Source organism: Anopheles moucheti, chromosome 2 (genome assembly GCF_943734755.1).
Source record: "Anopheles moucheti chromosome 2, idAnoMoucSN_F20_07, whole genome shotgun sequence".
Taxonomy (NCBI): Eukaryota; Metazoa; Arthropoda; class Insecta; order Diptera; family Culicidae; genus Anopheles; species Anopheles moucheti.
In genome coordinates, this window is record NC_069140.1 from 58967479 (window position 1) to 58980927 (window position 13449).

A 13449-nucleotide genomic window follows, 5' to 3' on the forward strand; every position below is an offset into this window, starting at 1 on the left:
AAATCGTAACAACGAAGCACAACACTGATTCAAGCGTACCATGGATTTTGTACTTATAGATAGTTCAATATTGCTTCATATAGGTTATTAATAATTATATGAGAGAAATCCAAACAAGTACTGCTAAATTTAGGAATATTTTGCACTTCAAATAATTATTTGATACGTGGTAAAGCTTTTATTTGAATGAGACTTCGCATGAATTATACGAATCAAGGATTTGCTCGTAGCCGTTATGTTTGTTTTGGGGCATTCCAAAAACCGGATTGAAATGAGAATGCACTTGCTCGAACCACAACCGGAGAAGCTTTCCATTTAGTTGCTGTGTTGCATTTAATATTGGTTGTGCTGTCCTTGAAAGGCTCGACATTCCAATGCAGATAGTGATGATGGGCCATGTGGAAATGGAAAGAGCAGGAGAGAAAGTGGATGGACGAGAAAGAGGGTAAGAGGGAGAGTTTTCAACACAGAACGAAGATAGATGTCGACTACCAACAAAAACATTTCCAAACATTCAAATCCTACTACTATGAAGTTATCCCTGAAGGAAGTGTGGAGTTCTGAAAGCATGGGAATGGTGGCGGATAAAATGAAAACCAGAGTCTAGTCACTTAAAAAGATACTTCAGCCCCGGTCAAGGATAGTACGAGAGGAAAGCAAGGAAAGTTCTTTGAATTATGAATACCGTGCGGTTTCATTTTTAAGGCATTTCTGTTGGGCACTGTTCCAGATTATACGAACTAACAGGGATGTATTAGTAAAATAAATGTACCAAACGTTTTTCGCAACCATTTGGCGTCGACCATAATCTTGACCATGACCGCAAGCAGCCTTGTGCATTGCACAAGGTCCTTTTTGAAAATGTTATGCTAGGGCATATCAACAACTTTTGTATGTCTCGACACATTCAACATAACGATAGTGTGCTTATTAAAGTTGGAACATATGAAAGCACTACCTTCCATATGGAAATAACAAAAATGTATATCTAATCAAGTTTGATGAAATGTGCTCGAAGTCTGTAAAATCAGCCAATGTCAGATGTTATTAGTGATATTTATTTGTTATCATAAAATAATTATGTTTGCTTAATATTATCTGATAAATAATCATATCTGCATCACCATTGAACATGGGATCATTCCAGGAACTAAAGTAACAAGGAAAAACGAACCAGATAATGGGAATGATTTGAAATAAAGTACATCGAACTATATGGACTTTGGAATAAACAAGTTTCAACAGGATCGTCTTCATGGTCCAGCAGTTCACATCTATTCTTCAACGAGCTATATTGAACACTTATATGAACACTTGAAGACCTTTCTAGAAATGGAACAGAAGGTAAATGTGAAACTTTATGAATAACAATTATAATCTTTTCAAATAACAACCAGAAAACTCGGTACATTACAGGTAACAACTACGGAACTCGATAAGAGACATGCACATTAATCTGCATTTTGATTAGTTCCAATTTTAGACACAAGGTCAAATATTAGATTAGAACTTTTGATCTACCTCCATCACCCTCTTTCCCAGTGGAGCATCAATCCCCTCGGAGGCCCAGGGCGGAATTTTTAAAGGGGGGCCTATAATTTTGCTACGGTATTATCAGTGTTATGGAGGTGTACTTGAAACATGATTTAACAACAACAGCAAAGTCTCGGAAAGAAAGCTCCCTTGCGTACACCTCAGAGTTCTGTTGCGTAGCCCTGTAAACGGGCCTTGTAAGCTAGCCTATATATAAACGTTTGTATGCGCTAAAAAGAACCATAACGCCACTACTTGGATCACATTTTCTACGATTTTTTTTTTTTTTTTTTTTTTTTTTATTATCGTTAGAACGGCCAGGCCGTATATCTTATAGACTACGCTTAATGTCTAGTAGTTCACAAATAGGGGGTGGGACATTTCCTTCTCTCACCATTGCGATGCACCTTATCCCGGGTGAACTCGGTAGGAATATCGGTTATTTTTGGAGTCCCTCTTGTCCTCCTTTTTCGGTGGTCCTCCTTTACTCCGACATTCAGACAGGCCGTCTGCGGCGTCCTTTAGTCGGAGGTGAGTTTGATGATCGGCATCGTGACCATCTTGCCAGTCTTTGACTCGCCTTTGATTTGCTGTCGTCCGTGTGGGCTGTCGTCTCAGACGTTTTTGGCATACCAGACTGCGTCATGGTAGCGTCTGTCCCAACCTACATAGGTGCGACTGTCCAAGCTTCCCCAATGTATCCTCGACAACAGCAATAGAACATATAACAGTAAGGACAACAGAAACGAGGGACAAACATCTGAAACAAGGACTAAACAAAAGGAAGAACAAATAAGAACAAACGATAGTGCGTACTACCTACAGGATGGGGAAGGGGAAGGATTCATAGGGTGATTCCGATCTCTTTGGCGAAGTCGAACAAAATCCGTGCGTACTCGTAGTCCTTCTGACCCAGAATGTCGCGAATTGGCACAGCAGCGGATCTTCCTGATGCCCGAACGGCTGCTAGAAGACCGGGTCTTGCGGCATCGAATTCACCACATGACCAGAGGATGTGGTCGATGTCATGGAATCCAACACTACAGCTACAAACCTTGGAGTCGGACATACCTATACGTTGAAGGTGCGCATTCATTGCATAATGGTTCGACATAAGTCTAGACATCACACGAATGAACGCACGACCTACCGGGAGCCTGTGAAACCAAGGACGCAGGGATACCTGAGGTGAGATTGAATACAAGAACCTCCCGAGCTCATCGTCATCCCACATGCTCTGCCAGCGAGCCATGCAAAGCTGTTGTGGGGTGCGAAGAAACTCGTGAGGGGGAATCGACCTCTCAAAAAAGTTGCCCTCAGAGGCACCTCGTTTGGCCAAAAGATCTGCCTTTTCATTTCCGGGGATACCGCAATGAGCAGGCAACCAGATAAGCGATATTCTAAACGCTTTGTTGAACAGAGAGCTTAGTATATCCAAGATTTTTCGAATAAAATAATCGGAGCTCTTTATAGCCTCCACTGATTTCAGTGCTTCGACAGCGCTGAGGCTGTCTGTGAATATAAAATACTGATCCGGAGGACTCGCACTTATTAGTAATAGGGCGTAAAAAATAGCAGCCAGCTCAGCTACATAGATTGAGCATGGCTGTCTAAGTTTGTGGAAGATTTCGGTGCATGTGTTAAATACACCAAAACCCGTGCCCACCTCCGAAGAGGATCCATCAGTGAAATACTGGTTCTTATAGGGTTGGCCATACTTATCCACAAAAATGCTGGGAATTGTCCTCCAGCGAAGTTCATTTGGAATGTTCTTCGTTTCCTCCCTCATCGAGGTGTCGATTACTAGAAGGGAATTGTAGGACTCCGGTAAACTGGCGCAGTTAATTGCTCTTGTGGCGCTAGGGTTTGCCTGTAAAGATACAAAATCATGATATACATCCATGATTTTGCATTTAGAACCTGCCTCTTGTAGCGATTTGAAATTATCAATCACTAGAGGGTTAGATACTGTGGAACGTAGTAAAAGGCGAAGCGATAGCTGCAAAAATCGCAGTTTCAGCGGCATCACTCCGGACATCACTTCTAAGGACATTGTATGAGTGGACTTCATACTGCCCAGCGCAATTCTAAGACAACGATATTGAATACGTTCTAGTTTTATGATATGCGACTTGGCTGCCCAATGGAAGCAGATGCATCCGTATTCCAAGACGGATAAGATCGTTGTCTTGTACAGCCGCAGGAGATCTAATGGGTGTGCACCCCACCAGAAGCCTGTGACTGTTCGGAGGAAGTTGATTCTTTTGGCACACTTAATTGCCAGTTGATCTACATGTGACCTCCACACATTTTTACTATCAAACCAAACACCTAGGTATCTAAAAGTTTGGGCAATCGTGATCTTTTTTCCATATAAAAATATGTCAAAATTAGGTTTGTACACGTTGGCAAGCCTATTTTTCGGTGTGTCGTAATGGAACGAAAAAACAAGCATTTCAGTCTTCTCTGGAGAAAACTCGATACCTAGGTTATTTGCCCACACCTGTAAATTGTCAAGCGTGGTTTGCAAAGGGCTTTGGAGACCTACGATGCTGTTGCTAGCGACTGAGACAACACCGTCGTCAGCCAATTGCCTCAAGCTGCAATTTTGCTCCAGGCAAGAATCAATGTCATTGACATAAAAATTGTACAAAATGGGGCTCAAACAGGACCCTTGTGGGAGTCCGAAGAAGCTGATTCGTCTTGTTTGAACCAGACCGTTATCGAAATTCATTGCCTTTTCGGAAAGGAGGTTGCAAAGGTAAGTGTTCAACTTTGGACTTAACCCCGCGTTTTGAAGTTTTTGACCCAGTATATTTATAGATACTGAGTCAAAAGCCCCCTTGATATCCAGAAATACAGAGGCCAACATCTCTTTACGAGTATGTGCCAACTCTATTTCTGTAACCAGAAGCGCTAAGCAATCGTTTGTACCCATACCCTTGCGAAAGCCAAACTGGGTACGGGACAACAGTCCGTTGGATTCCAACCAGTTGTCCAGACGAAAAAGAATCATCCTCTCGAGTAGCTTGCGCAAGCACGATAGCAAAGATATAGGTCTGTATGACCCGTGCTCTGATGCCGGTTTGCCAGGCTTCAAAATTGCGACTACTTTCACCTCTCTCCACTCTTGCGGGACGACATTGAGTTCCAACATCTTGTTGAAGATGCTCAATAATCGTTTCTTCGCCAAGTCTGGCATGTTTTGAAGCAATTTGCTTGTAACATTATCCAGTCCTGGAGAAGAATTTTTGCAAGAAAGTAGAGCTAGGGAGAGCTCGACCATACTGAAGGGCGAGTCCATGATAGGATCACTGCAAGGCGCATGTTGTTCAAATTTTTGCGCAGGAACGAAATCTGGGCATACTCTATCCGCAAATTGATAGAGCCAATCTCCCGAAAATTTCTCGCTCTCGTTGGTGAATTTGCTATTTCGCATCCTTTTACCCATGTTCCACAACGAACGGAGCGAAGTGGAAGGCGGGAGGCTTTCGACGTATTTCCGCCAAAAGCCCCGTTTTTTTGCTTTTAGCAGATTTCTACATGTTCGTTCCAATGCTTTATACTGTTCGTATAGAACATTGGAACCATGGCGTCTATATTGGCCAAATGCCTTCCTCTTCGCTACAAATGCAGCTTGACAGTCTCTGTCCCACCAAGGAGTAGGAGGTTTGCTAAAGGGCCTTGCTTGGTGGGGTCCCCTTGTTTGGGCTGCAAGGGCACACTCGTTTATACATTCTACGAGTTTTTTATATTCCACGAGTGGATCAAAACTGGAGTTTATAGATGGCAGCGAAGCTGACATTAGTTCGCTGTATCTTGCCCAGTTGATATTCCTTGTCAGGTCGCATTTGACAGGAGCATTATCAACCTGACGATTCCTACCAGTGAAGACCATTTCAATCGGTAAGTGATCGCTGCCATTGGGGTCCTGGATAACCTTCCACGAAGTATCCAGAGCAAGCGACACTGAACATAGAGACAGGTCTATTGCACTTTCACGCGCCAAAGGCCCTGAAACCCTAGTAGCTTCACCGGAGTTTAATATTGTCAAGCTATTTTTGTCGCAGAAGTCCCTGATGACTGGAGCACGTAAGTCGTCTTTGGTGCATCCCCAGTCGTGTCCATGGGAGTTAAAATCTCCCAGGATAAAAATGGGCGTTTTTACTGCCGTTGCTATTTTTTCAAGATCCCTTGTGATCTTCTCTATTTCAATCCCGGCTTCCGGAGGGATATAGACAGATGCAAAAGATAATTCAAGATCGCCTAGCTTTGCTTGTATTGCGACACATTCAATAACTTGTAGTGAGGAGAGGGGTATCCGAAAAAAGGGTAAATTTCTCCGGACACCGATCAACACACCACCACCACGACTATCCCTACCTGTAGTAGTTCGATCTTGACGGATGATGTTATATCCGTGGAAGGTTATACTTTTATCAGGGGTAAGCCAGGTTTCAGAGACGGCAAACACATCTGTTTTGTGCTTGCCGACCAGGGTTTTAAAAAGATCTATTTTTCCAAGAAAACTTCTACAATTCCATTGGAGTATGTTAGCCATTGGAACTTTAGTTGTCCAATTGAACTAACGTACTCAGTGCGGGCCATTGCCCAAGCCACTGCTTTAGAGCGCCTTGTATTAAAGGACGCGCCATGGTAATAATACTTTTCAGTGGCTCTGGTATGCCCAGTACTGAAATAAGCGAATCGATCAGTCCTGACAATGGGACCGATTCTTGTAGGGCCTGACGACGAGCCCTCAGCTTTTGCTGTAGCTTGGGTCGGGAGTTGGATGCTGGGGATAGGATGGGACTGAAAGGAATCGTCTCGTCTTGCCGGGGTTTCACCGGGGTATGTTGACGAGGGGCACTTGCTAGACGAGGGGTTGCCGAGGAGGGAGAATTTTTCTTGCCTTTTGCAAAGGCAGATTTTTTCTCCGTAGGAGGTGTAGCCTTCTTTGGGGCTTTCCTGCGACGTCGAGTCACTGTCCTCTTCACTCTCACAACCACCTCCGAGACAGTTGGGCGCAGTGTCTCCGTACTGGAGGGGATTGTCTCCTCCTCCAGGAGACGGAAAGCGTTTTCGCTTGAAGGGCCACCCACCAGAACTGAAGCGTAGGAGCCACGTGCCAGCTGATATTGAGCTTTTTTAAGCTCAGCTTGTGTCCTCTTGTACACCGGGCACGATTTTAATTCGTGCCAGTGCTGATTGCACTGAGCGCATTTGAATGGCGCTGCGGTGCATTCGGAGGACAAGTGCTGACCTTGGCACTTGACACACTTAACTCTGTTGCTGCAAAACTCTTTTGAGTGACCGATCTGGCTACATTTCTCGCAGGTGGGTACCTTGGAGACAAAGGGTCTTGCAATAGGGACGCGAAGCCCCTCATACACGATATAGCCCGGTAGTACGGTTCCCTCGAAAGTGACACGCTTTGAGCGGGTCTCCCTATACACTTTCTTACCATCTATGATGGAAGAAGTGTACAAAGGTTTGACCTCTGTCACTTTCACACCTGGGGTGGCACAGGAGCGAAAACCGCCCATTCCGTATTTTCTGAGGTCCTCAGCTGGAATGTCGAGATCCTCTACCACACCAGTAACTTCAACAATGCTACCGGGAATATACACCCGGTAGTTCTCCGTATAGGCAGGGTCCGCTGCAATGGCGTTCGCCTGCACTCGGTCGTTCACGACGACCCGGATTCTATTTGTGCGGACGCGAAGTACGTCCGTCACAGCCGAATATTTTTTATGCAAGGACGATGCTATTGCTAGCATGTCCAGCTCTTTTTTACCGGGCATCATGAACACCCGAAATTCACCCCGATGAGAGATCGGGTAACTGCGGTGCCTCTGCGCACCATCCGGGGACGTCGAGACTACCGACGCAGCGGATTGTTGCGGCAAAATATCATCCTCTTGGATGGCCGACTTTCTTTTTTTGTTTGCCACCGGGGTGAACCCATCGTCGGAGGAAGTTTTTTCAACTTCCATCCTGGCCTTTATGGCCAAAGAGACCGGAACGGGGTTGAGTTGTAATTATTATTTTCTTTTTAACAAAAATAATAATTTTTACGAAAAACAAAAACGACGTGGGCATTTTGTCGCAAATTTTGCTGGTTGGGCAGAATTGAGCATGTCGCCGTGACACGTCGCGTGGGGTTGTATCGTCTTATATCCTCTCCTCCCTCTCCCATACTTCATACCCAAGGCCTTTCGGATGCATCGAAATGAAACCGCACACACGTACACACGTTAGATTGCACACCCTCTTCCTTTATTCGTACTCACCCGTTGCCTCACACTAATTCGTGGTATACCGCAGCCGCAGTCAGCTGGTCCCCGCTTCCACGCCTCCTTTCTGCCAGCCGTTGCCGCTTCCTCTGCGCGATCCACACACGATTAGCCGCGCGCGCTTTGCCGCTCTCTTCCTCACACGGCGCTTACGTCCTTCTTCTCTAACCATGGGATTCCTTGCAATTTCGGCGTCGCTGTTGGCGGTGTGCGTTGTCTATAGAGAGGAAGAAAACGAAAAGAATGCTTTTACTTCACACATCCACTAGTCCACTGATAACATAACACACTTTTTTAGACGAATATTAAAATTAAGAAGTGTTAACTTACCTTTATCCATCGGCATCCGGCTGCTTTCTCCTTCCTCTTCCACCGCTTCATTCAGAGTGCGTTTCTGAATTCGCCGGTAATATTGACCGCATCCTTTGATGTTTGCAATGAGGAATCCATGTTTAGCTAAAACAAATCAAAATAAATCAACAAACCAATTCTCTATAACGATTATTACATCTTACCTTTCTGCTTGTTTACTTTTCACTATTTTGCGAAGAACGAAATGGATGAAACCGGTAGCATACACGAATGTGAAGAGAGTGGCACTATGGGGTACTTCGAAGAAAGGTGTCATTAATTTCGACACCTTCCGATAATATGTGCGGGAAAAAATAACTGCAGGATATTAATGATCAAGATGATTAATATAGCTAAACAAATCTTTTTTATCAAAAAAACTAATTTATGAAATAAAATTTAAGTACTAAATTAGAGAAATTGTCCACGATTGACTAGCATTATCACAGCAAATTATGACGAAGCTTCCACCCATAGTGCAACTCTCCGCGACTGAATTCAATTTCTGGAGCAACAATTTTTTTCATGGGAGCGTTCAGGTGTGGGGTAGGCCGGAGGTGTGTGAATGTGTGGTGTGATCGGTCGAAGGTTTGCACACCGTCGCACGTTCAAAAGTGACGAAGTCCGAGGTGAGCGAGACCGAAGAAAAGCAGGCATATGCCAGAATGCGATGTCAATAGCTTGCAACCAAAGACATCGCCCGCGACAATCGAGTTCGTGGAGGCAGTGTCTTCCGCAGGGTTGGAGGAAGGCTTGAAACGGGGGAAAATCGTGCAACTTTCGCGTTTTGTCGCAAACTTTGCTCGTTGGGCTGCTATCGAGACTGTTTTTGAGCATGGTTTTCCCAACCAGCAAAGTTTGCGACAAAACGCGAAGTTTTGTATGAACGCAACATGCTCAAAAACATGCTCAAAAACAGTCTCGATAGCAGCAGAATTGAGCATGTCGCCGTGACACGTCGCGTGGGGTTGTATCGTCTTATATCCTCTCCTCCCTCTCCCATACTTCATACCCAAGGCCTTTCGGATGCATCGAAATGAAACCGCACACACGTACACACGTTAGATTGCACACCCTCTTCCTTTATTCGTACTCACCCGTTGCCTCACACTAATTCGTGGTATCCTGCTGCCGCAGTCAGCTGGTCCCCGCTTCCACGCCTCCTTTCTACCAGCCGTTGCCGCTTCCTCTGCGCGATCCACACACGATTAGCCGCGCGCGCTTTGCCGCTCTCTTCCTCACGCGGCGCTTACGTCCTTCTTCTCTCCTACCATGGGATTCCTTGCAATTTCGGCGTCGGTGTTGGCGCTGTGCGTTATCTATAGAGAGGAAGAAAAAAGAAAAGAATGCTTTTACTTCACACATCCACTAGTCCACTGATAACATAAAACACTTTTTTAGACGAATATTAAATTTAAGAAGTGTTAACTTACCTATATCCATCGGCATCCGGCTGCTTTCTCCTTCCTCTTCCACCGCTTCATTCAGAGTGCGTTTCTGAATTCGCCGGTAATATTGAGCGGATCTCTTGGATGATTGCAATGAGGAATCCATGTTTAGCTAAAACAAATCAAAATAAATTAACAAACCAATTCTCTGTAACGATTATTACATCTTACCTTTCTGCTTGTTCACTTTTCACTATTTTGCGAAGAACTAAATTGAGGAAACCGATAGCATACACGAATGTGAAGAGAGTGGCACTATGGGGTACTTCGAAGAAAGGTGTCATTAATTTCGACACCTTCCGATAATATGTGCGGGAAAAAATAACTGCAGGATATTAATGATCAAGATGATTAATATAGCTAAACAAATCTTTTTTATCAAAAAAACTAATTTATGAAATAAAATTTAAGTACTCAATTAGAGACATTGTCCACGATTGACTAGCATTATCACAGCAAATTATGACAAAGCTTCCACCCATAGTGCAACTCTCCGCGTCTGGATTCAATTTCTGGAGCAACAATTTTTTTCATGGGACCGTTCAGGTGTGGGGTAGGCCGGAGGTGTGTGAATGTGTTGTGTGATCGGTCGAGGGTTTGCACACCGTCGCACGTTCAAAAGTGACGAAGTTCGAGGTGAGCGAGACCAAAGAAAAGCAGGCATATGCCAGAATGCGATGTCGATAGCTTGCAACCAAAGACATCGCCCGTGACAACCGAGTTCGTGGAGACAGTGTCTTCCTCAGGGTTGGAGGAAGGCTTGAAACGGGGGAAAATCGTGCAACTTTCGCGTTTTGTCGCAAACTTTGCTCGTTGGGTTGAGCATGTTGCGTTCATACAAAACTTCGCGTTTTGTCGCAAACTTTGCTGGTTGGGTCTTTCCACTTGTAGCATCACTGATCTAAGCACCTTCACACTAATATCTAGAGGACAAATCTTGTAGAATGCTTCGGTACGGTAAAACCTCTCAGAAATACAATTCTTAAAAAATTAACAAAAACCTTGAAAATTTAAAATTTCTAAACAATGTAAGCTATGAACAAGCTCTGAAAATAGTTAGCAAATTTGTGGATAATAGCCTTAGAGAAAGTTGCGTTGTATGTCTAAAGCAACGACTGAAATCTTTCCGGTGTACTTCATAATTTATCATTTGTCTTTGACCACTATTTATAGTCGATCAATAAACATTTTAGTAAGTACAGTGCAGATTCGAATCGATCGGGCAAATCCCTGTTTACTTTATCTGCCATGCATGCTGTGGTGAAAATCTATCGCTCCAAGCATTAGTTACCTTTTGTTATAACAAACGTCAAACACAACAAAACGACGTAGAGAATTTCCGACTAGAGCCAATTCAGTCTCCAGTTCGTTCGTTTGGAGAACGCTTCGCAGCACAATGAAACAGCACCAATCACTACAAACTTGGCACAACGGAGCCGTGCGGTTCGTGGTTTGAAAGAGCTCGTTAAAAGCTTTCGTGGTGTGTCGTACATTGATGGCTTCTTTAGTGCCATGCAGCGTATGACAACCTGTCAACAGATAAGGTGAATTGCTGGATTGCACGAGTACAAACACACTCACGCCGCTATTTATGTCCAATTCAATTGGCGATTCATATTTGATGCCACTTAAAGGACATTTTCTTAACGAGCTCCTGAACCAATGTTCCGACCGTCTTCTGATATCGAATGAGAGCAAAGATATCGATTGTTTGAACTCCAGAGTAGTCTGGGAACGTTTTCTAGCAGAGCAGCGTGCATGGATGGTAATGATGGATGACCGCACCAAGAATGATGGTTGAAAGAAGTGATGATGGTAAAATGTGAGCCGTACAACTTTTACCAACACTTCGTGTAACTAAGCTTTCGTGTAGCCGAGGTTCGCTCCAAACGTAGTTTATGTTCAGTTTAGGGTGCTACTAGAAAACACTGGTCAGCCTTTAGCAAACTGGCATCAAAATTCATTAAGCCCAGTAGGTTCCACTTAAGTGCATGCTAGGTCCCTCATGAGTCTGCTGGATGCACTTAGGGTGAAAGGGTTCTTATCGGCGCTGCTTTCGTACGCTGCTCTACTGCACGACCTGCTGTGGACGGAACGTTATTCCATTACTTTGCCACACCCAGGCTGTCAAATACCTTAATGTGGTTATGATTGAATGACGAGCAAAACTGGAAATGATTTCCGACACCAGAAAAACTATGCTGGAACATTCTGGGTCCTACCACCTACTACGACCATGCTAGGCTGATGTATATGTGATGCGCTGCTGTCACAGCACCCTAGTGAATGCATCTCCATGTCGTCTAGGTGATATACTTCTGCTGTGATCTCGACTAGACGTTCCACAGGCGTTCAACTACTTGCTTCATGCTTGCTGCACCGTACATTAGAATTCCAATTTGATTCGAGCCCACAGGCAACCAGACGTGCTCGTTCGTTAGATGAATGGATCAAAAAACGAAATAACGTCCAGATTGTCCTGATGGAACTCAGCTGGTTCCGTAATAAATTTTACACTCGCCATAGGCCAAAAAAGGACCCAATCAACAGCAGTATATCTCGTGGATCGTGCTGTGCTCTACATCGCTAATCTTGAATGTAAGCTGAGGTAGTTTGTGATAAAAGTTTTACTTGACATCCAACAAACATCAGTACCTTGACAATTTGTCATGTTTCATTTTAGCCGAGCAATACTTTGTGTGGTAAAAAAAGTGCTTGCCATCAGTTCCATTTTGGAATCATCCTTTATTTTCTCTTTTCCAGTTACTGTCCAAGTTAGAAATCATTAAATTTTATCATAAATCAAATCGTTCTAGTGTGGTGTTTTTATGAAATAGGGAGCCCATATGAGCTTATATGACCGTTCATTTGTTTCAAAATATTATCACAAAATTACAAATATTCCAACAATGACACTAAACGCAAAAATAAATAAATTTAAAAGTGTTAAATGTCTACAACAATCTTATCAAATGAATGTTTCGACATGATGTAAATAATTCAACATTATTTCACCAGGCTTAAAATCTCATTAACCATGAATAAACCAATTAAATCTTGCTGCTCCCTTTTAAACGATGCATGAAAGATTCGCACGAACGAAACAGTAAACTCCATAAGCTCGTGGCATCGGGATTTCATGCAGCTCCTAGAAAACATTACACTAAAGCTTCAGTATGGTTGAAAAATTCATAAACCCAAACCGGATAACAACACAAACACCACACGGTACACGGTTAGACCATTACTGCATTTTATTTAAGTTGTAGCATATTGGTTCAATGTATTTTTAATTGCAACACTGTTGAAAAGATTAATAAGTAATTGCTATTTGAGTGACCTACCTACCGTATCATCGGCTGGTATTCTGAAAGCAGCACCATACATTTAATTGACCTGCTAATGGAGCTGTTACGACTACAAACAACGAACGACCGTAAACACCTCGGACGCAAAAGGCCAAGATTTGGAACAAGTCGAAGTATGGAAGTGTAATTTGTTCATGCATCGATCGAAGAAAGCTCGTCTGCTTAAGAAAAGTTCATGTTTTGTTGATAGCAAATGCATAAAACAAAAATTAACTGAACAATCTCAACGAACGCACGGAGTTGTATATGCCCTACCCCAAAGGAGCTTACTACGTATAACAAAAGGCTTTTTTGTTTATGCCGGGTCCTTTTTTCGTTGTTTGGCCCGGTATCCTGTCCTGTCATGTTGGCTTTGGCTGTGTGGGAATGATTGATGAACGTTTTCATCTACCTAAAATCCAAAGCAAACTTCAAACAACCCAATGCACATACAATCTTGCTCACACACACAGG

General features: G+C 43.6%; 1 protein-coding gene and 1 long non-coding RNA gene across 2 annotated transcripts in view; both read right to left on the reverse strand.

Moving 5' to 3' along the window:
- LOC128310049 (dopamine receptor 1) overlaps positions 1 to 13449 on the reverse strand; it is a 69919-nt gene that overhangs the window by 45084 nt on the left and 11386 nt on the right. The window lies entirely within an intron of this gene.
- On the reverse strand, positions 9264 to 9858 carry LOC128310050 (uncharacterized). Its single transcript, XR_008288868.1, has 3 exons — positions 9800 to 9858; positions 9614 to 9740; positions 9264 to 9499 (listed from the first exon to the last, which is right to left on the reverse strand). It is a non-coding gene; the product is annotated as an uncharacterized LOC128310050 (long non-coding RNA).